Source organism: Oryctolagus cuniculus, chromosome 8 (genome assembly GCF_051225735.1).
Source record: "Oryctolagus cuniculus isolate XC-2025 breed Fujian yellow rabbit chromosome 8, ASM5122573v1, whole genome shotgun sequence".
NCBI classification, from domain to species: Eukaryota; Metazoa; Chordata; class Mammalia; order Lagomorpha; family Leporidae; genus Oryctolagus; species Oryctolagus cuniculus.
In genome coordinates, this window is record NC_142874.1 from 32,570,550 (window position 1) to 32,590,522 (window position 19,973).

Below are 19,973 nucleotides of genomic sequence, written 5' to 3' on the forward strand. Positions count from 1 at the left end.
TGCCACAGCGGAGCACCACAGACTGTGCGGCTTAACCCAACAGAGATGGATTGTGCATTTCAGCAGGCCAGGAGGCCAGGAGGCTGCTGCGGTCAAGGTGGCCCGGCCCCGCCTGCTCTGAAAGCATCTTTTGCTACTTCCAAGTGGGCGCTGATTGGCCAGCAGTCTGTGCTGCCTGGCTGGTGGGAGCAGCCATCCAGTCTCTGCCTCTGTCACCACATGGTGTTCTCCCTGTGTCTCTCTTCACATGATCCTCGTCTTTTTTATTATTATTATTTATATATTTGTTTTAAAGGCAGTGTGACAGAGAGAGGGAGAGAGAGAGAGGTCTACCATCTGCTGGCTCACTCCCCAAATGGCCCCAATGACCAGGGCTGGACCAGGCTGAAGCCAGGAGCCTGGAACTCCATCCTGGTCTCCCATGTGGATGGCAGGGGCCCAAGCACTTGTACCATCTTCTGCTTTCCCAGGCGCATTAGCAGGGAGCTAGCTGCACCAGAAGCAGAGACGCCAGGACTCAGACTGGCACTGTGAGATAGGAAGCCAGTGTCACAAGTGGTGACTTAACCCACTGTGCCGCACCACATGGTCATCGTCTTACAAGGACGCCACACCTGCTGGGTTACAGGTCTGTCTTCCAGCGCCAACTCTGCGTAACTAGCTACGTTTGTAGTGCTGTTACTGGTATTTGTCTCATTCTGGGGTCCTAGACGTTAGGACTTCCATGTGTCTTGTTTCTAGCTTCCTTACTGCGCTGTTTTCTGAGTGTTCTGCCTACGGTTCTCCAGAGCCGCGACATCGGTCAGCTGAGGTTATTGAGTTGGTGGCTTCTGTTGATGCCATGGATGCTTCTCACCTGCATGGCTGTCTGCATGGTTTTGGCTGTTCCATCTCTGTTACCAATGCACACAGGACCTCAGCGAGAGGTCGCCTGGCCTTACCAAGGTAACAGAAGTTGTTCACGAAGTTGTCTTGTTTTCACATGTTTATTTATTTTCATCTCCTTCAAAGGCAGAGAGAGAGAGAGAGAGAGAGAGAGAGAGAGAGAGAGAGAAAGTAAGTAAGTGGAGAGCTCCAATCCATTGTTCACTTCCCCAGTACCAGCAACAGCTAGGACTGGGCTGGGCTGACGCTAGGAATCAGAAACTCAACCCAGGTCATTGCTTAGGAGTGGAAGGGACACAGCTGCTTGTGCCTCCCAGAGTGTGCATTAGTGGGACTCTGGGGTCAGGAGCCAGAGCTGAGAATCAAAGCCAGGTGCTACGGTGAGAGCCTCCTAACCAGTAGGCTCAGCGCCCACCCCTTTACACAGCTTTGACGAATGTGGGACAGTAGGATACAGAGGGTGCAGTGGCCTCCTGAGGGCGTGTCACCCGCCATCCTGCAATAGAAGTGACCCCTGTGGGCAGTGGCTCTGCTCGGCTTCCGTTCTGCAACCTGGCATCAGCATGGGGTTGGGCTTTGTTCTCCATGTTTGTTCTTTCAACACATGACAGTGAAGCTTCTGGAAGACAGGAATGCTTGTATGTGATAATAATGCTGACGTACGGCCTCCAAGCGAGCGTCTGTTTCATTTGTGGTGTTCCTGGAAGTGGGCGCCAGCCATGGTGTTGAAATCTGTGACTTCCCGCCACTCGGTCCCCAGGGCATGAGTGCCGGATTGTCACACTGCAGTGAACTGTCCCACAGTTTACTGTACCTCTTCCTCCGTATCTCTCCTTTCGTCTCCCCCGCAGCAGAGAAACGCTTGCTCCCGCTGTAAAACTGATGGATAAACAGCTCAGGATAAAATATCAGCTGTAAAGCTGTGGCTTCCACCTTCTTCCCCCATCACAGCTCAGCTCTGCAGTGGGCTTGACTCAGAACGAGGGCTGTGAATTATCCTGGAAGGGCGGAGAAGAGCCGGAGTTACACTGCCCTCTGAACTATATTTATACTGAAAGCATAAATTAAGAAAAGAGTGTACAACGATTGAGCAAGCATTTCTGAACCAACAGCAGGGCTCTGGCGGGGCTGGGAACCACAGGGCTAGTCTTGCTTGAGGCATATGGAGACTGTCTTATTAATCCTGGCGGAATTGTAGGCAACAGTTTGGAGAGGAGCTCAAGGTCTCCATGCAGCTGAATTAGGGAGGAGCAGGCACCACAGGCAGTCTTTTTTTTTTTTTTTTTTTTTTGGACAGGTAGAGTTATAGACAGTGAGAGAGAGAGAAAGGTCGTCCTTCCGTTGGTTCACTCCCCAAATTACTGCTGCAGCCAGCGCTGCGCCGATCTGAAGCCAGGAGCCAGGTGCTTCCTCCTGGTCTCCTATGCGGGTACAGGGGCCCAAGCACTTGGGCCATCCTCCACTGCCCTCGTGGGCCACAGCAGCGAGCTGTACTAGAGGAGGAGCAACCGGGACTAGAACCGACGCCCAGGTGGGATGCCGGCACTGCAGGCAGAGGATTAACCAAGTGAGCCATGGTGCTGGCCCCACGACAGGCAGTCTTGAGACTCAACGGCACCCCCAGGGCTATCAGAGCACCGGTTTGAGTCAACAGCACCCCTATCAGAGCACTGGTTTGAGTCCAGGCTGCTCCACTTCCCATCCAGCTCCCTGCTAATGTGCCTGGGAAAGCAGCAGAGGATGACCCAAGTATCTGGGCCCCTGCCATCCACGTGGGAAACCGGGATAGAGTCCCTGGCTCCTGCCTGTGGCTTGGACCAGTGCAGCCATTTGGGCAGTGAACAAGTGGGTGGAGCATCTTTCTGTCTCTGTCACTCTGCCTTTCAAATAAATAAGTACATCTTAAGGAAAAAAAAATTAACACAGTACCCTCCTGGGCCCTCTGCTATAAATACAGCAGGAACAGAAAGGCTAACGATGGATTCAAGAGCAGCGCCTCTGAAACTGGCACCCAGCAGTGGGGAGAAGTAATTACAGGGTTTCTGCCCAATTTAACACATTATGCAAGAAGTGTTCAAGGCATCGCTTTTGTCCTTCAAGTATCTCTCTCTCTCTCTCTCTCAGACATACAGAGAATAACACAGTAAAGACTGGCATCATCCCAGTCCCTGGAATCGGTGGATATTAACCTGATGTCGTGTCTGGTTCAGATTGTTTCAAGTGGAACGCACAGAATAATTCCTCTGCCCTCCTCTCTGTCCTGGGAAGGAACCACTGCCTGAATTTGCCGAGCACAGGGTGGTGGGGCTGATCCGCTTCCTTTCCAGGAGCTGCCGTCCTGCTCACAGACGGTGTGCGTCTCTGTGACAAGGGCTGTACAGTGCGTGGATGACTGGGGCAACCTCGCTGAGCTGTCTCCCGCTGCCAGGGACTTCCTGCTGTGTGGATGATAAGCCCTGTGCACTCCCTTGCTAGAGTCATGCTGTGTTAATTTTTAATTATGCAGTTTATGGGATGGCAGGAATAATTAGAATTAATTTATGGATTTTTTTTTTAGACACTTGAAATCAGAAGTCACTAATATCTTCCAGGAATATAGGGTGAGCTAGTTTGCTTGCAATATTTTCCTAGAAGTATTCCTTAGGGATGAAAAATGAAATCTGCTGGAGTAAATATTTTGCACACATTGTTTTGCTTCCTTCCAGTCTGTGAAGAGAAGTCATTAGTCACTTGTGCCTCCTGTGCACCTGCCTTGGGCCTGCTGACTCTTTGTTGGGTCTGGTTGCTGCCCAGAGCACATACTATGAGGCAGGCACTAGAGTCCTCTGGGATGGTCTATTTGTTTGCTGTCTAATTGTCTCCTCCCCTCCCTGCCATATAAACCCCTTAAGGGCAGGCTTCCCTAGCATGCTTTAAAAAAATTTTTTTTTTAAATTTGTTATTAGAGGGAGAGTTCCCATCTGCTGGTTCACTTCCCACATGCCTAAGACGGCTGTGGCTGGGGCCAAAGCCAGGAGCCAGGGCCAGGAATTCCATCCAGGTCTCCATGAAGGTGACAGGTACTCAATTACTTAAGCTATCACTGGTGCCTCTCAGGTCTGTGTTAGCAGGAAGCTGGAGACAAGAGCCAAGCTGGGTACCTGGATATGGGACACAGTCATAAACAGTGACTTAACTGCTAGGGTAAATGCCTACCCCAGAACTTTTCCTTCCTGCCTGCCTTCTTCCTTCCTTCCTTGTTTGAAGAGCAAGAGAGAGATCTTCCATCCACTGGTTGATTTCCCCAAATGGCTGCAACAGCTGGGGCTGGACCAGGCTGAAGCCAGGAGCCCTGGACTCCATCCAGGTCTCCCATGTGGGTGGGAGGGGCCCTCTGAGGTGCATTACAGAGCGCTGGATGGGAAGCCAGAGCAGCCAGGACTTCCACATGGAATGCTGGCGATGCGGGCGGCAGCCTAACCCTTTGCACCACAGCTCTGGTCCCACAGGTCATTATCTTAAATTGGGCGACTTTAAGGGAAATAATCAGAAATGGATCGGCTCCTGTGGTTCGATTGGATTCCGTAGTTCAGCAAGCTGGTAACTGGGATTTAAAAGTTGTGGCTTGTTAGGCTTCATTGTGCTGTGTATTTGGACACGGAGCTACTTGATCCGGCCACCAGCCGAGAATTCCCGGCTTTCGCACCTGGGTTTCCATTGGCACTGTTGGTACTCGCAGATCCTGTCTGACCTCCCACTGCTTCTCTTTAGGCTGTCTTCTGCATCCCCCCACTCCCACCGCTCCCCCACCTTGGATTATTTTGTCAATGGATCAGAAGGGAGGAAGCCTCACAGCCATGAACCCCTGGGCGGGTGTCCTTAGGCTTACAAGTTTTCCTCTTGTGAAGTGTTTTTTTGGCTTGGGAAGTGTCCTGGGGGTGGATTTCCATCAGAGATGATGTGAGGGAGGGTAGGAGGGCTTGGGCAGGCCACACAATGCCTGGTGCTCCTGGCTGCACGGTCTCCCCTAGGACCCTGACCTCCTGCGTCCCACTGCCCATGTTGGTTGCTGCTGTTTGCTCTTCCCGCTTTAAGCAGATTCTCCTTGCCTGCGGTTGGAGGCCTAAGAGCTGTTTTGGCTCTGGCTGTTTTGTGGACTTGGGGCTAGGAAGAGGCCCCCAGGGAACTTGATTCGGGGTCTGGGCAGCTTGCGACTCTAGGGGCTGTGTGTTTTCAGCTTCTAGGTGGCCGAGTGCTCCCCCAGGTCACAGCCTGCACTGCAGTTTTCCTTGTAGGAAGTCGCACTTCCTTTGAGGATGTGGAGGAAATTCTGTTGGTGACTGCAAAGATACGGATTTAGCCGGGCTTCACACCCCAGGGGCGGGGACTCTGTTGTTTGCAGGAAGAAGCAGAATCAGTCCTAATGGAAGTGAATTGAGTGTTAATGTGGGCCCAGAGAGAGGGCTGTGCACGGTGCCCTGCCAGCTCTGAAGGGCCCTGTGCACTTGGGGGTGCAGAAATCGATTTGCACTTTTGTTTAATTTGATTTTAGAGTTATTTTTCCATGCCTGACATTGGTTACAGCTACTGCAGCCTCAGGCTGTCTTGCCTTTGTGCTCATGTTGTGGGGGAGGTTCTGGGATGGAGGTATTTTAAGTCACACGAGGCAGTTGAAGACAGTTTAGGAAGGGGAAGAAGATAAAAATCACCTGTCAGTCAGCAGCGACTGTTAACACTTTGGAATGTTTCCTGTGGTTCATCGTCATATTTATGTATTAAATGTATAACTATAATACATAATGCATCATTTTTGAAAGTTTGGAGCTGAAGTGTTACCTTAGATTTTAAAAACAGATCTATTCATTTGAAAGGCAGGGTTTACAGAGATAGGCGACAGATGTTCCAGCTGCTGTTTCACTCCCCAGATGCCCACAACGGCCAGACTTGGACCGAAGCCAGGCAGCAGCAGCTTCATTCGGGTCTCCCACGTGGGTGCAGGGGCCTAAGGACTTGGGCCATCTTCTGGTGCTTTCCCAGACGCATTAGCAGGGGGCTGGATGGGAAGTGGAGCAGCCGGGACTCAAACCAGCACCCATAATGGGATGCCGGTGTCGCAGGTGGCAGCTTTATCTGCTACACCACACTGCTAGCCCCATTAGATTTTTTATTTAACTTACAAATGTTGCGTTTCTATAACTCTCCAAATACATGTCATAGAATGGGTGTATGCAAATGCATTATAAAGTAAATATTGAACAATACATTTTGAATCTCCCTTCAATCAATAGGGTTCTTGCACAAATCTTTGTGTAGTTAAGTTATCCTCAAAATAGATTCCAAGAAGTATAATTAGTGAGTTAAATATTTGCCCATTTGTTTTCTCTCTAGCTTTATTGAGATATAATTGGAAAATTAAGAATGTATTCATTTAAGTGTGCAATGTGATCTTCTGACATTTTTATAAATTGGGAAATGATTAGCATAAGGCAATTATTACATCCGTCAGCTCAGGTTATATCTTTTTTGGTGGTGAGGGTACTTCAGCTGTACTCTCCTGGCCGGTTTCAAATGCAGGGTACCGTATGGTGAGCATCGGTCACCATGCTCTCCGTGTCCAGAACGCATTTGTCTTTACCTGAAGGTTTCTCTCCCCCAGGCAATCACCCTGCTGCTCCATGTCTTTGAATTATACTGTTTTAGATTCCACATATGAGATCAGACATCGTAGGTTCATGGGAAAAAATGGGATAAAATTATTTTGTTTTTTGGTGCAAAAACTTTTTAAAACGTGCGTTTTTCCCCTAATCCACTTTTTCCCAGAACTTTGTCTACGTCTGGCTTATTTCTGTCAGCGTAGTGTCCTCCACTCCATCCATGTTGTCACGAAAGGCAGGATGTCCTCCTCTTCACCTTCTGCTCTGTTTTCCTGTCCATTGCAGGTGCATCACATGTATCCCTTCCCCATTCATCCGTCCGTGGACACTTGGGTTGACTCTGTGTTTTACCTATTGCCAAAAATGCTGCTGGGGACGTGGGACCACAGTCATTGCTTTAAAAAGTGATTCATTTTCCTTTGGCTGTGCACCCAGAAGTGAGATGGCTGGATCATATGGTGGTTCTATTTTTGATTTGTGGAGGAACCTCCATACTGTTCTGCATAATGGCTGCTCCGATTTGGACTCCTGCCGACACTGTACAAGGATTCCCTTTCCTTAAAGTCCTCAACAACACCTGTCATCTTTTTTCATTTTTTTTGGTAACAGCCGTGTGAACAGGTGTGCAATGGTACCTCATTGTGGTTTTGATTTGCAAGAAATCTATTTTTACATTAAAAAAAATGCCAGTGTTAGAGGTACTCTGGGAAAATCCAAGGTTTCCCCTCCATACGACAGGGACCCCGAGGGGGAGTGAGTCAGGTGCTCTCTTGCCTTTGGGCTCGCCTCTCGGGAGTGCTGCGGCTCCTGCCTTGATTTTCTAGGGATTGGGGTTTGGGAGGAGAGGAGAGGGTGTGACTGATGAACTCGGTTGCCTATTCAACATGGTTAATTCACATGGTTAATTCACAGTTATCCTAATCCATTCATTCAAGACTTAGAAAATCTGTGTGCAGCATGTTGTGTTGGTCTTACTGAGAGCTGGGAAGCCCAGTCAGGTGCTGATGCTGCCCTCCGTGCTGTTAGCTGTTAGGGAAGCTAGGACAGTGGGATAGTCCTGCACACACGTGTGAGAGCTGGGTGTGAGTCGAGGGGAGAAAAGCTAAAGCTCACGGGGAGGAGGTCCCTCCCTGGGGAGAACTAGCGTCAGTCACCCTGATTAGCTCTAGGTTTCGGTGGTGTGCATGACTTGCTTTAGAATATGTTGCTTTTGGGGGCCTGTGTTGGGGCACAGCAGGGTAAGCCACTGACTGTGACACTGACATCCCATCTGGGCTCTGATTCCCATCCTGGCTGCTCCACTTCCAGTCTAGTTCCCTGCTAATGCACCTGGGAAAGCAGCAGAAGATGGCCCAAGTGCTCGGGCCCCTGCACCCATGTGGGAAACCTGGATGGAGTTCCTGGCTCCTGGCTTTGGTCTGGTCCAGTCCTGCTTGTTGCAGCAATTTGGGGAGTGAAACAGCAAATGGAAGACCTCTCTCTTTCTCCATTTGTCTTGTAACTCTTCCTTTCCAATAAACAAATTAAATTTTAAAAAGAATATGTTTAAAAAACTTTTTAACTTTTTAAAAAAGATTTATTTATTTGAATGGCACAGATTGAAAGTGAGAGAGAGAGAGAGAGAGAGAGAGATCTTTCATGCTCTGGTTTACTCCTCAAGTGGTTACAACAGCTGGGGCTGCGCCAGGTTGAAGTCAGGAGCTAGAAACTCCATCTGGGTCTCCCATGTGGGTGGCAGGGATTCAAGTGCTTGGGCTATCATCTGCTGCTTGTCAGGTGCATAACCAGGAAGCTGGATTGGAAGCAGAGCACTGGACTCTAACTGGAATTCTGATATGGCATACACACATCACAAGCTGTGGCTTAACCTGCTGTACCACAAAACCTCCCCTAAAGTTTATTTATATGGGGGAGGGGAGTGGGAGAGGGAGAAGGGGAGGGGGTAATGGAGAGGGGAGAGAGGGAGAAGGACTGGTCTCCTATCCACTGGCTCACTTTTCTTTTTTTAAGGATTTATTTATTTGAAAGGCAGAGTTACAGAGAGGTAGAGGCAGAGGCAGAGAGAGAGAGAGAGAGGTCTTACATCTGCTGGTTCACTTCCTAGATGGCTGCCATGGCTGGAGCTGGGCAGATCTGAAACCAGGAGCCAGGAGCTTTTTCTGGGTCTCCCATACAGGCTCAGGGGCCCAATGACTTGGGCCATCTTCCACTGCTTTTCCAGGCCTCAGCAGAGAGCTGGATCGGAAGTGGAGCAGCCAGGACTCGAATCGGTGCCCATATGGGATGCCGGTGCTGCAGGTGGGAGCTTCATCCACCATTCCACAGCACCAGCTCTGGCTTGCTCTTCAGATGCCTGCAACAGTGAGAGACTCCATCTGAGTCACCTGTGTGGGTGCAGGGACCCAAGTACTTGGGCCATCACCTGCTGTCCTCCAGTGAGTGCATCAGCAGGAAGCTGGAGTGGGAGCCAGAGGCGGGATTCAAATCCAAGCACTCCAGCAGAGGCCGTGGGTGTCTTACCTGCTGGCCAAATGTCCTCCCTGTGGATATGCTGTCCTGTGCAAGGGGAGCGTGGATGAGGTGTGGGTTTGTGGTGATACTGCCACGGTAGACGTTACTGCAAGGCCTTCAAAGAGATTTATCTAAGAGAACGACTCCCAGAGTCACAGCCTTCTCGGGGGCAAATTGTATAACTTTCAGCACAGATTGAGTTTTTGTTTTTTTACGAAAATTTTTAAAAATATTTATTTATTTGAAAGGCAGTTTATATATGTATATAGACACACACACACATACACACACACACACACACACACAGAGAGAGAGAGAGAGAGAGAGAGAGAGAGAGAGAAAGAGAAATCTTCCATCCGCTGGTTCATACCCCAGATGGGCACAATGTCTGGGGCTGGGCCAAGCCAAAGCCGGGAGCCAGGGACTCCATCCCGGTCTCCCATGTGGGTAGCAGGGTCCCAAGTGAAATATTAAGCCTCCCAGAGGAATTCCATTCTTTCTCATTAGTAGACGTGTGCTATAAAGCATTCCCCTGAGTTGTTACTGTATTTTGAGTTTCATCAATAATTTGAGGATATTATTTATGCTCTTGTTACATCAGTGCTTTTGTTATGTCTTGATTATTGCTTTTTAGTCCTCAAAGCTTAACCTGTTTGCTCTCTAGCCTTTTTTTTAATATTTATTTTATTTGAAAGGCAGAGTTACAGAGAGGCAGAGAGAGAGAGAGAGAGCGCCAGAGAGAGAGGTCTTCCATTTGCTGGTTCACTTCCCGGATGGCTGCAATGGCCAGAGTCACACTGATCCAAAGCTAGGAGCCAGGAGCTTCTTCCAGGTCTCCCACGTGGATGCTGGGGCCCAAGAACTTGGGCCATCTTCTACTGCTTTCCCAGGCCACAGCAGAGAGCTGGATTGGAACTGGAGCTGCTAGGACTTGAACAGGTGCTCATATGGGATGCCGGCACTGCAGGCGGTGGTTTTACCTGCTATGCCACAGCGCCGGCCCCTCTCTAGCCTTTTACTAGAAGAGTTGGCTGGCTGCTCCTCTAAGGTGTAACTCTAAGGTGCTTTTAGTAACAGCAGTGCTGTCATTGCCATCTCATGTTGTGACAAGATGAGGTATTCACAAAATGCACATGCTATAGACGTACTTGTTTAATTCAACGAGATAAATTTCGTGAAGCCTTGAGCCCAGTAAGCACTCACAATGCCATTGTCCTCTTTCCTGTTCCTGGACCTAAGGTACTGGAATGAATCACTGGTTGCTTGCGGGGGAGGTGACTTAATAACATGGCAGGAAGTGTCTTGCTGTAGTGCGTCCTCCTGGGGTAGTGAGCGGCGTTCAGCAGAGAACATGTAGGATGTAAGTGGGCTTGGGGGGTCGAATCTTTCTCACAGCTGGCTTCCCAAGTTCCTGATGACCGTGACCTCGGCCGACAGGATCTCTCCTTCTTCCTGAGGCCGTGGAAAAAGGCAGAACTCAGCAGTAGCCATAGCAATTCTTCCTACAATATGAAAAAAAAAAAAAAAAGCCACTCCTTGTGGGCCTGCATCTGCATACTCGTGCTACGCGTCTACATTTTTGCTCCTGATCTTGGATTTTAGAGTCTTTAAAAATTTATATTTAGAGTGCTTTCGTGTTCATCTTTCATTTTATTAGGAAGACACTATGCATAAAGCTTAGCAATGGCATCGTTTGTCACTCTCTGTGATGGCGTTCTGACAGGGTGAAGTGGCATGAAGTGTAATGCTTCATTGTTTTTCTTCTTCAAATGCTGTCAGGCGACACCATTTACATATATCACAAAGGCTTCCTCACTGGAGGAGAAAGCTTTTGACTCCAAGTAAAAAACAAACAACAACAAAAACACGGTGTGCATTGCGTCACGCAGAAACCATCACGGCTTTTGGAGGCTGTCAGGAAAGAAGAGGCAGAGTACAAAGCCAAAGCCAGACCAGGGGCCTGGGGGTCTGAGCTAAACCTGGGCTGCCCAGATAGAGGGAGAGCTTGGGCTCGTTCTAAAGGTCCTGAGAGACCACGGTGTGAGCTGGGAGGGGTTGGGCCGAGGCTGAGGCTGGACAGCTGCTGAGCCGGGGGGAGAGCTCAGGCTGCTGATAGCTGGATTCCTCAGATAGTGGTGTGTGCAGCAGTGCAGGCAGGGTGGAGCTGTATTAGCATGGAGGAGGAATGGGGGGCCTGCTTGCAGCATGTAGGTGAGAGGTCCATATGGATCTAAGGCTTTCGTCTTTGCCCTATCAGAGGCTACTCTAAATCTCCTGCATTCTTTTGTCTTGACATTGCTGTTTGGGTGGCCCCAAAATAATGACCGGCCCTGAAGTCTGTGTTCCCAGTTCATCATGTGTTAATTTTACCTTGACCTTGATGTGGTTCTTCAGCTGTTAGCCGGGGTCAGAGTAGCACCGCAGACCCAGAAGAGGATGTTCTTGAGAGCAGCCACCTCCTTTGTGATAAAGAAGCTGAGGCCAGGAGGGAGAGTCTGTGGGATTCACTGTGGCTACGTGAGAAGCCGGTGGCAGGGCAGAGCCAGGAGCTGGGGTGAGACTCAGAGGCCCACATTTGCTGGTTAATTTCCCCTTGCAAGGGTCGCAGAGATGAAGCCATCCAGAACCTTGCATGGGAAGAAATCAAAGAAGTCCAAGTTTCTGTATTTATGATTAAGGTATTATGATTCAGAATTTTTCCAATTCTTGTAAGAAAACTGAGATTGTTAGGGAAGTGATAGTATACTTTGAAAATGCACTGAATTCCACGCTGATGTGCATTTAAAAATTTTTTTAAAAGTTTTTTTCTTTATTTGAAAGGCAGAGTTACAGAAAGAGGAGAGAGACAGAGGTCTTCCATCTGCTGGTTCACTCCCCAGATGGCCTCAATGGCTGGGACGTGGCCAGGCCGAGGCCAGGAGGCAGGAGCTTTTTTTCAGGTCTCCTATGTGGGTGCAGAGGCCCAAGTACTTGGGCCATCTTTTGCTGCTTTTCTAGGTGCATCAGCAGGGAGCTGGATCAGAAGTGAAGCAGCCGGGTCTTGAACTGGCAGCCCTATGGGATGCTGGCATTGCAGGCAGAGGCCTAACCTTCTGCGTCATAGTGCAGACCCCATGCTGATGTTTTAGATAGAATGACCAGACTTTACACCCTGTGATCAACGTTAGGTGCCATGAAAGTACTGTAATCCCTCAACAGCCAAATAAAATGGGAATGGAGGAAGAGGAATGGAGGAATGAGCAGTACCCCGTCTTGGGGTCTCATCTTATTGGATTGGGGAGCCGGGGGACCTCAGTCCTGTCTTGGAGTCTTGTTGGATGCGAGGGCCAGGGGGACCTCAGCTCCATCCTGGGGGCTCCTTGGTTGGGAGGATCTTGGCTGCTTTGCGGACACAGCACCTCTGTGGCTCATTCTTGCTGCCTGTGTACCTTGGAGACCCAGTGGATCGTTTCAGAAAATAACCTGCAATCCCAGCTGTTGGTCTTCTTTCCTTTTGTACAGGTGCTTTTCCTTAAGACAGCTGCCGGCTTCCCCCTAAGGGCAGGCGGGGACTGGCTGAGCAAGTGAAGACGCTCAAGAAGCCCATATTAAGGAAGCGGATCACTCTGGCAGTTTATTTAACATTTAAGGAAACCCGTGCCCTTGCCTGTTCTGGAAGATCTCACGGGCACTGACTATTTCCAAAAGCTGTGGAGCAGTGAGCAATACGGGTAAATACAGCGCTTGTGTGCTCGGGAAAGGTATTGCGTCTGCCAGTCCCGGCGCCAACCCCAAGTCAGCAACACCATGGTCTCCGTTGTATGCAGTTGTCTCTGTTTTTGTTTTCGTAACTTTTTAACTTTCAGAGACGTTAATTATGAGCCTAGAACTTTCTAAGGCCGGTTGTTAAGGATAATTCCAGGATTTCAACAGGGGCACATCTCTCCACAGAACAAGCAGTGCTGGGAGGACCAGGATTCTTACTGTACCGACTGCACTTAAGTGGGGAGTTGCCAAAAGCATAATAATTTTCTGGAACACTGTGTTCTGACTCCAGTTCGTACATCTGTTGTATCTTTGCAGCCAAAAGGAAGTGGGAAGTTGTGAAAATATCAGGTGAGTTTGGGGCCAATTATTTCAAGACAGAAATTTCCTTTTGCTGGATTAAACTTAGTGGCATAATGGCGTGTAGTTGCTACTGGAAAAAAACCCATTTAAAGGTAAAATATTAAGAACCTGGTGTGTGTTTTAACCTAGGACTGATTTTGTGGAGGGACAGGTGACAGATATGAGTAGGGACTGGTTGGCTGGGGAGGGTGTCACATCTGGGTGTCAGGGCTTGGGGTGGCATTAGGGCACTGGTGTGGATGGCAGCTGACCCGGTCACCAGCAGGCGAGAATGAAAGAGCTAGATGTTAACAGTGGCTCCCTGTAGGGAAAGACAAGCACAGGCAGCAGACAGGAGCAGAGACAGTGGGTAGGCAAGGTCAAGACTGCAAACCTGAGAGCAGGCTGCAGGAGTCAATCAGATAGAACGATAGGGTAAAGACTTCGTTAGGGACACCTTGGGAAGATCTGGAAAGCCAAGCGGGGGTGGGGGGGTGATGAGGTCACCTAGGGATTAACAACAGCAGGGATCCACTGATGTCATAAAGGCTGGTGTGGGGGTGGGGGGGGAGGGGCAGAGGCCAAGAGCTACAGAGCAGGGCTCCCAGGGACATGTGGGACCTTGGTGGGAACTGGAACCGTGGAGGAGATGGAGCCACTCTTCTTGGTTTTGTGCTGCTGGAGTGGAGTTTGTAGTGAACAGAAATTTACCTGGCTTGTAGTTCTGGCAGCTGGGAAGTCCAAGACCAGGAACCAGCACCTGGAGGCCTTCTTGCTGTATCATCTCCTAGCTGCGGGCATTGGGAGAGCCAACGAGGGGGAGGGAGGGAGAAGGGTGCTAAGCCCATCCTTTATTAGGAGCCCACTTCTGTGGTGGCAGCATTGATCCACACGTGAGGGCAGAGGCCTCGTGAGCTAGTCAGCTCTCAGCAGTCTGCCTCCCAGCACTGCTGCACTGGAGATGAAGTTTCCAACAATGAACTTGGAGGAACACTTTGGAAACCATAGCACCACTGTTGCAGAGAGCATCCAAGGCCGAGAGGGGAAGGGGGAGAGGATAGCCTGGCTGGTTTCTGCTGTCTCCCTCCAGCCTTCTGGCCAGGAGGCGAGTGAGTCCGGTGTGCAGTGAGGAGCGGGGACTCGCTAAAGGGCAGACGGGCAGGCGGACAGGCAGCAGGCACACAGGCTCCAGGTGGGGTCAAGGTGAGAGAGAGGACTGCTGGCATGTGTGCTGATAGGAAGCAGCGGCCTGATGGATCCTACTGGGGCAGCAGAGCAAGGCTCCAGGAAGTGAGAAGGAGCTCATCTGCTGGTGCCCTTAGCTGTCCAGGAGCCCAGCTGGTATCAGGCAACTGTTTATTCTGTGGGGAGCTCAGCCAGATTCGGGGGGATCCAGGCACTCCTTGTTAGATCCCCTAACACCTTAGCCGCTGGACTCTTTACTGGGACTCAAAAAAAAAAAAATAATTAATTAAAAAAAGTTCTCTCAGTGACTGAAGCTCCCTGGGTGAATGATGGAAAATTCCATTGCAGTGAAACTGAAACAAGGAAAAGTCCTGCATTTAAAAAGCTCCTGCTGGGCCTCTGTGTCCTGGATGTCTGCAGAAGTCACACTCTGAGGTAGTCACATAGGCTGTCAGTCACGTCCCCCCTTCCGGACAATGTCGTTTTCTTTTTTTTTTTTTTATGGCTTTACATTTTAGGATTTACTTATTTATTTGAAAGTCAGAGTGATGGTGGTAGGGAGGAGAGACAGAAAGAGCTCTTCCATCTATTGGTTCACGTACCAACTGGCTGCAACGTCTGGGGCTGGCTGCAGCCAGGAGCCAGGAGCTGCTTCTGGGTCTCCCACGTGGGTGGCAGGGGCCCAAGGACTTGGGCCATCTTCCTGTGCTTTCCCAGGCATGTTGTCAAGGAGCCAGATCCGAAGTGGAGCAGCTGGGATACGGGATGCCATGCCGCAGGTGACAGGTCAATTTGCTGCACCACAACACTGCCCCGATGCTGCCATTTTCATTCTGACGGTCGCCATGATCACAGACGTTGGCTGCAGGTCCGACAGTGTTCCTTGTGTTACAGTGAGGGCGAGGTCGTCGAGCGTGGCTGTCTGTCACGGTCACTGCCCTGAGACAGTAGCTCCATGGTTCTTACTTTGAGGGTGATCACTCAGGGGGCCTGGAAAGTGCAGTTCCCCTCTTGCTCCCCCAAAATCCTCCCTCCTGGGGCTTTGCGTTTCCTCCCCGGTTCCTAGATGGTCAAGATGCTGCCCCGTCAGGCTTCCCACCGGCCCTCCTGTGTTCTTGGCCTGTGCCATTGGCTCTGTCCCCCAGCAGAGGAGCCGAGGCTTCCAGAGGGCACGCAGCTGGGAATCGGTAGGGGGCGGTCAGTGAGGGGGGGGCCCAGGCCACTGAACACCTGTGGAATTTATAGTCTGGCCCAACAGCCTCGGGAAGGGGGAGGTCTCTCAGATTTTGTCCTGCGGTGAACACAGAGTGATGGGCAACGTATACTAGGGAACTGTGCCCTGGTTGACTATGGTCTGTCACTTTTTGGTACAAGTGTGTCCACTGGCTGGGGCTGGTGGGGGTGTGTGAGGCAGTGGGATCTTCCTCAGTGGTGGCCATGTGGAGCCCTGGCCAGGGGCCTGGCTGCACACTGAGGCTGAGTGCCTGCACAGGGCAGGCATGTGCTGCACTGTCAGACCTGTTTGCTTTCCCTTCGGGGTGTTGGGCCGGCACTGTGGTGCATTGGGTTAAATGGCTGCCTGTAGTTAAATGGGAGCTGGTTCGATTCTAAGCTGCTCCATTTTCCATCCAGCTCCCTGCTAATGCACCTGGGAAAGCGCAAGTCCTTGGGTCCCTGAACCCATGTGGAAAGCCTGGAAGAAGCTCCTGGGTCCTGGCTTCAGTCTGGCCCAGCCCTGGCCATTACGGCCATTTGGGGAGTGAACCAGTGATGGAAGATCCCTCCCTCCCTCCCTCCCTCCCTCCCTCTCTCTCTCTCTCTCTAACTCTGCCTGTCCTCAGTCTAGTCTCAGACATCTTACAAACAAATTCCACGTGATGCCCCCATTACTCAGGAACAAAAGCCCCTAGGAAGACCTGGGTCTTGGAGGATAGAAAGGATGGGTGGGTGTGCGCCACATACCTTCTCCTTCCCTACCAGCTTTAAAGCGCATTTTAATTATTTTTTCCGAGCATCTTTATTGTTCCATCTGCAAACTGCAGAATCCCAGCCATGCATTTTTAAACAGCTCTGTCATGATCCCGGTGACACAGTTGTCTCACGTGGTTCATTACAATTGGGCTTTGCTTATATGGAGGAGAAATCTGTTTCTTACGTGGTTTCTGTGTTTTCATTTTGGCAAATGACTGCCAAATTCTGAGAGTGGGGGAATGTGAGACCTTTGGCTGTTTAATAGTTCGATTCATCGCACACATCATAGCAGCATCTGTCATGTTCACTTTGCAGAAACAAAGACTTAAGACGCCAAGTGGAGAAATCTATGTCCTAGGACCTTGATTAGCCCTAAAAAAATCGATGAATGTATTATAATATAGCTAATTAATCTGGATGATAAAGGTTTAAAAACAGCTTTACTTGGCTATAAATGCCTTCTGGAAGGAAAAGAGACGCAGTTATATTGTCTGTTATGTTAGATATTGATTCCAAAAGTACTCATCTATTTATTATCCAATCAATACCAGGAAGTGTATTAGAAAATAATTGCTTGCAACCCATTTTTCAAAGCACAGTTTTATTCAGATTCTGGTGAATTTATTCTTGAAGTTTTCCAGTTGTAAATGAAACATAGTATTGTGTTTCATGTATGGGTTTTATTTATTTTTGAAACTTAAAAATTTTGTTGTATATGGAGAGAGAGAGAAGAGACTGAGAGACAGAAGGAGCTCCCACCCAGTGGCTCACTCCCTGAATGCCTACAGGAGCTCCAGTGTGGGACGAAAGCCAGGAGCCAAGAACTCTATCCAGGTCTCCCACGTGGGGTGGCTGGAACTCAGTCACTTGAGCTATTGCTAATGTTTCCTAGGGCCTGTGTTAGCAGGAAGCTAGCGTCAGGAACCAGAGCGGATATCAACCCAAGAACTCCGAAATGGCCAGCAGGTGTCTTAACACTAAGCAGGATGCCGTCCCCTCTATAGGGGTTTCATGGAAAACATGATTTCCACAAATTGAAAGACTGAATTGGCTTTTATGGGTGACTCCTGGACTGGGTAGCATCTCATCTAAAGAGCTGGAGCGGGCCCTCCCAAACGCTGGCAGAGCTGTGGGTTTTGTAAGGTAGCTTGGGCAGGAACAGGGAGACAGAACAATGCAGACGTGGTGTGGTAAAAGGTTCCCTTGCCAGGGTGACAGCAGAGGGTACTTCCTCTCGGTCAGCGCAGACTGGCCTGCTTGGAGACTTGGCTCTCGTTTTTCTCGAGATCCGCCGGAAGGGCAGGTGAGCAGCTTCGTTTGGTTTGGACCTTGAACATGAGTGGCCTGTCTTAGTTTGGTCGTTTGAGACCGAGTGCGGGAGCTCAGTCCGCATCAGTGACCTGCCTCAACTCTTTCCTTAGTTAACACTTCCTTTAATTAACACTAATTTTGTAATTATTTATGGGGCGTGTCCATCCATGTATAGTGTGCAGTGATCAGATCAAGGACTGTAAAATCCATGCTGTGAAACATGTATTGTTCCTTTGTGTGGGGAGTGTCCACACTACCCTCTTCCAGTTATGTTGGAATGTACAATTCGTGAGAGGTGACTCCTGTCCGACGGCACCCCTGAACCCATTGCCAGTCCTCTCTCCACCCCTCCTTCTTCACTTCTCACTCTGATAACTACCATTGCATTCCCTGTCTGAGCAGGTTCACCTTAGCTTCTCGATGTGAGAACATGCGGTATTTGTCTTTGTGTGCCTGACTTACTGCACTTAACATAATGTCCTCCAGGCTTGTCCATCTTGCTGCAAATGACAGGATCACATTCCCTATACATCTTATTTAACAGCAATGCACACCATCTCTCTTTTAGGATTTTTAAGTAGAAGCCAGAGTCTTATGTAAGCTTGTATATCAGTTACATTTTTTTGCTGCATAGCGAACCTCTCCCAAACAGTGGCTCAGGACGACAATAGTCATTTTGTGAGTTCAGGAAGAGGTGCCTAGGGCACAGCTTGGAGTGCAAAGTTGGTGTTCCATGCACCATCAGCTGGGATGGTGCCACAGGGGACTGGAGGGTCCACTTCCCCGGGGGCGACTCACATGGCCGCCCAGTGGGTGCTGGCTGTAGGCTGAGCCTAGCTCAGGAGAGGGCAGGGGCTTCTTCATTTAAGACCCCCCGTGGCTTTCTTATGCCTTGGGAGCAGGGTTCTAAGAGTGGTTTTCCTGAGAGGATCAGCACTGAGTCTCTTTTATGATTTAATTTTGGAAGGCGCACGGCATCGATTCTGCTGTGCTCCACTGGGCAGCCTAGACTGAAGCGGAGGGCACACAATATATGACAGTTTGAGAGGAATGTTAGGGAACCTGGAGACATGTTGTAAAACTACCACACCCCGCTAGCAGCCTCTGATTAACATTTAACCGAGCCAAACTGGGGCTTCTGAATGAAAGCCCTTGATCAGTTGTGGGTAGAGTGAGGCTGCTCTGTTATCCATAATTACGTGGGCTGATTGCACTGAATCTTGGCTCAGTTAAGTGCTGAGCAGTAGTCAGCAGATTTGCCAGCCGTGGGCTTGGGAGAGCTTGGTGAGTGCGGTTGTGTGGGCCTGATGGGCATGGAAGTCCCACTTCTGGCCTGCCATGGACAACTGCAGGACAGCATGGACAGAGCAGGGACTGATGGTGCCTTCAGTATGCTCTGCTGAGACTAGGCAGAAAGAGAAAGGGCAGTAACAAGAGGGAACCATGGCCAGGAGAACACCTTTTCCATCATTTCTGTTTTGTAAGGATAGGAGAATGTATAGGTTGGAGGGAAGGAGCCAATACACAGTGTAAGGTGGTGGGGGCTGGCGTTGTGCTGCCCTAGGTCCAGCTGCAGTCTGTGATGCCAGCATCCCATATGAATGCTGGCTTGATTCTTGGCTGCTCCACTTCTGATCCAGCTCACTGCTAATGTGTCTGGGAAGGCAGCCTAAGATAGCCCAAATGCTTGGACACCTGCCTCCCACCCACGTGGGAGACCTGGATCAGTTCCAGGCTCCTGGTCCTGGGCTGTTGCAGCCATTTGGGGAGTGAATCAGTGGATAGAAGATTCTCTCTCTCTCTCTCTTCAGTGAAAAAAAAATCATTTTTAAAAGGAGTGTAAGGTGGTGTCCTATCCACTTGCGTGACAATTTCTCTTCTCCATTTGCTCACATGTGAGGATCCTGGTCCAGGGCCACACACAACGGCCCCTGGATGAACATTTGCTGTGGGATGAGGGATTCCAGCTGTGTAGAGCAGCATGGCTCATGGGACCCCCATCGTCCATGGTGACTTCTTTATTTCCCCTTCAGGGTGTGGTCCTTTGCCTGCCACTTTGTTCACAGTTGTCGCTCCCCCTCTTCGTGGGGGAACGACACTGAACCCTGCGCTGTTCTTTCGTCTGCTCGGCCCTCCCCGGGTTTGCTGCTGGTTCTTCCCGGGTTGGCTACTATCCCTTCCACCTCCGTGGAAGGGCAGTTCCCCCTGGCCGCATTCCCCACTTCCGCAGGGGAGCGGCACACCGCCGGCCGGTTCTCTCGGGGGCTGCACGGGTTCCCTTAGATGTTCCCCATAGATGTTCCCGGTGCATGCCGTCTCTCTCCTCCTTTATAGTCCTCCTCCGCCAATCCCAACTCGGCTGAGTACGCTGCTCTCCAATCAGGAGCAAGT

The 19,973-nt window shown here is 50.1% G+C and overlaps 1 protein-coding gene across 6 annotated transcripts in view; it reads left to right on the forward strand.

Moving 5' to 3' along the window:
- Positions 1-19,973, forward strand: part of CSGALNACT1 (chondroitin sulfate N-acetylgalactosaminyltransferase 1) — a 323,288-nt gene that overhangs the window by 43,961 nt on the left and 259,354 nt on the right. The window contains exon 1 of one of the 6 annotated variants that reach the window (XM_089302846.1): positions 4,298-4,373. The exons of the other annotated variants lie outside the window; for them this stretch is intronic. The gene's annotated coding sequence lies outside the window, so the exon portion shown is untranslated. Of the gene's footprint in view, positions 1-4,297; positions 4,374-19,973 lie in introns of those variants that run through there. 6 annotated transcript variants of the gene reach the window in all.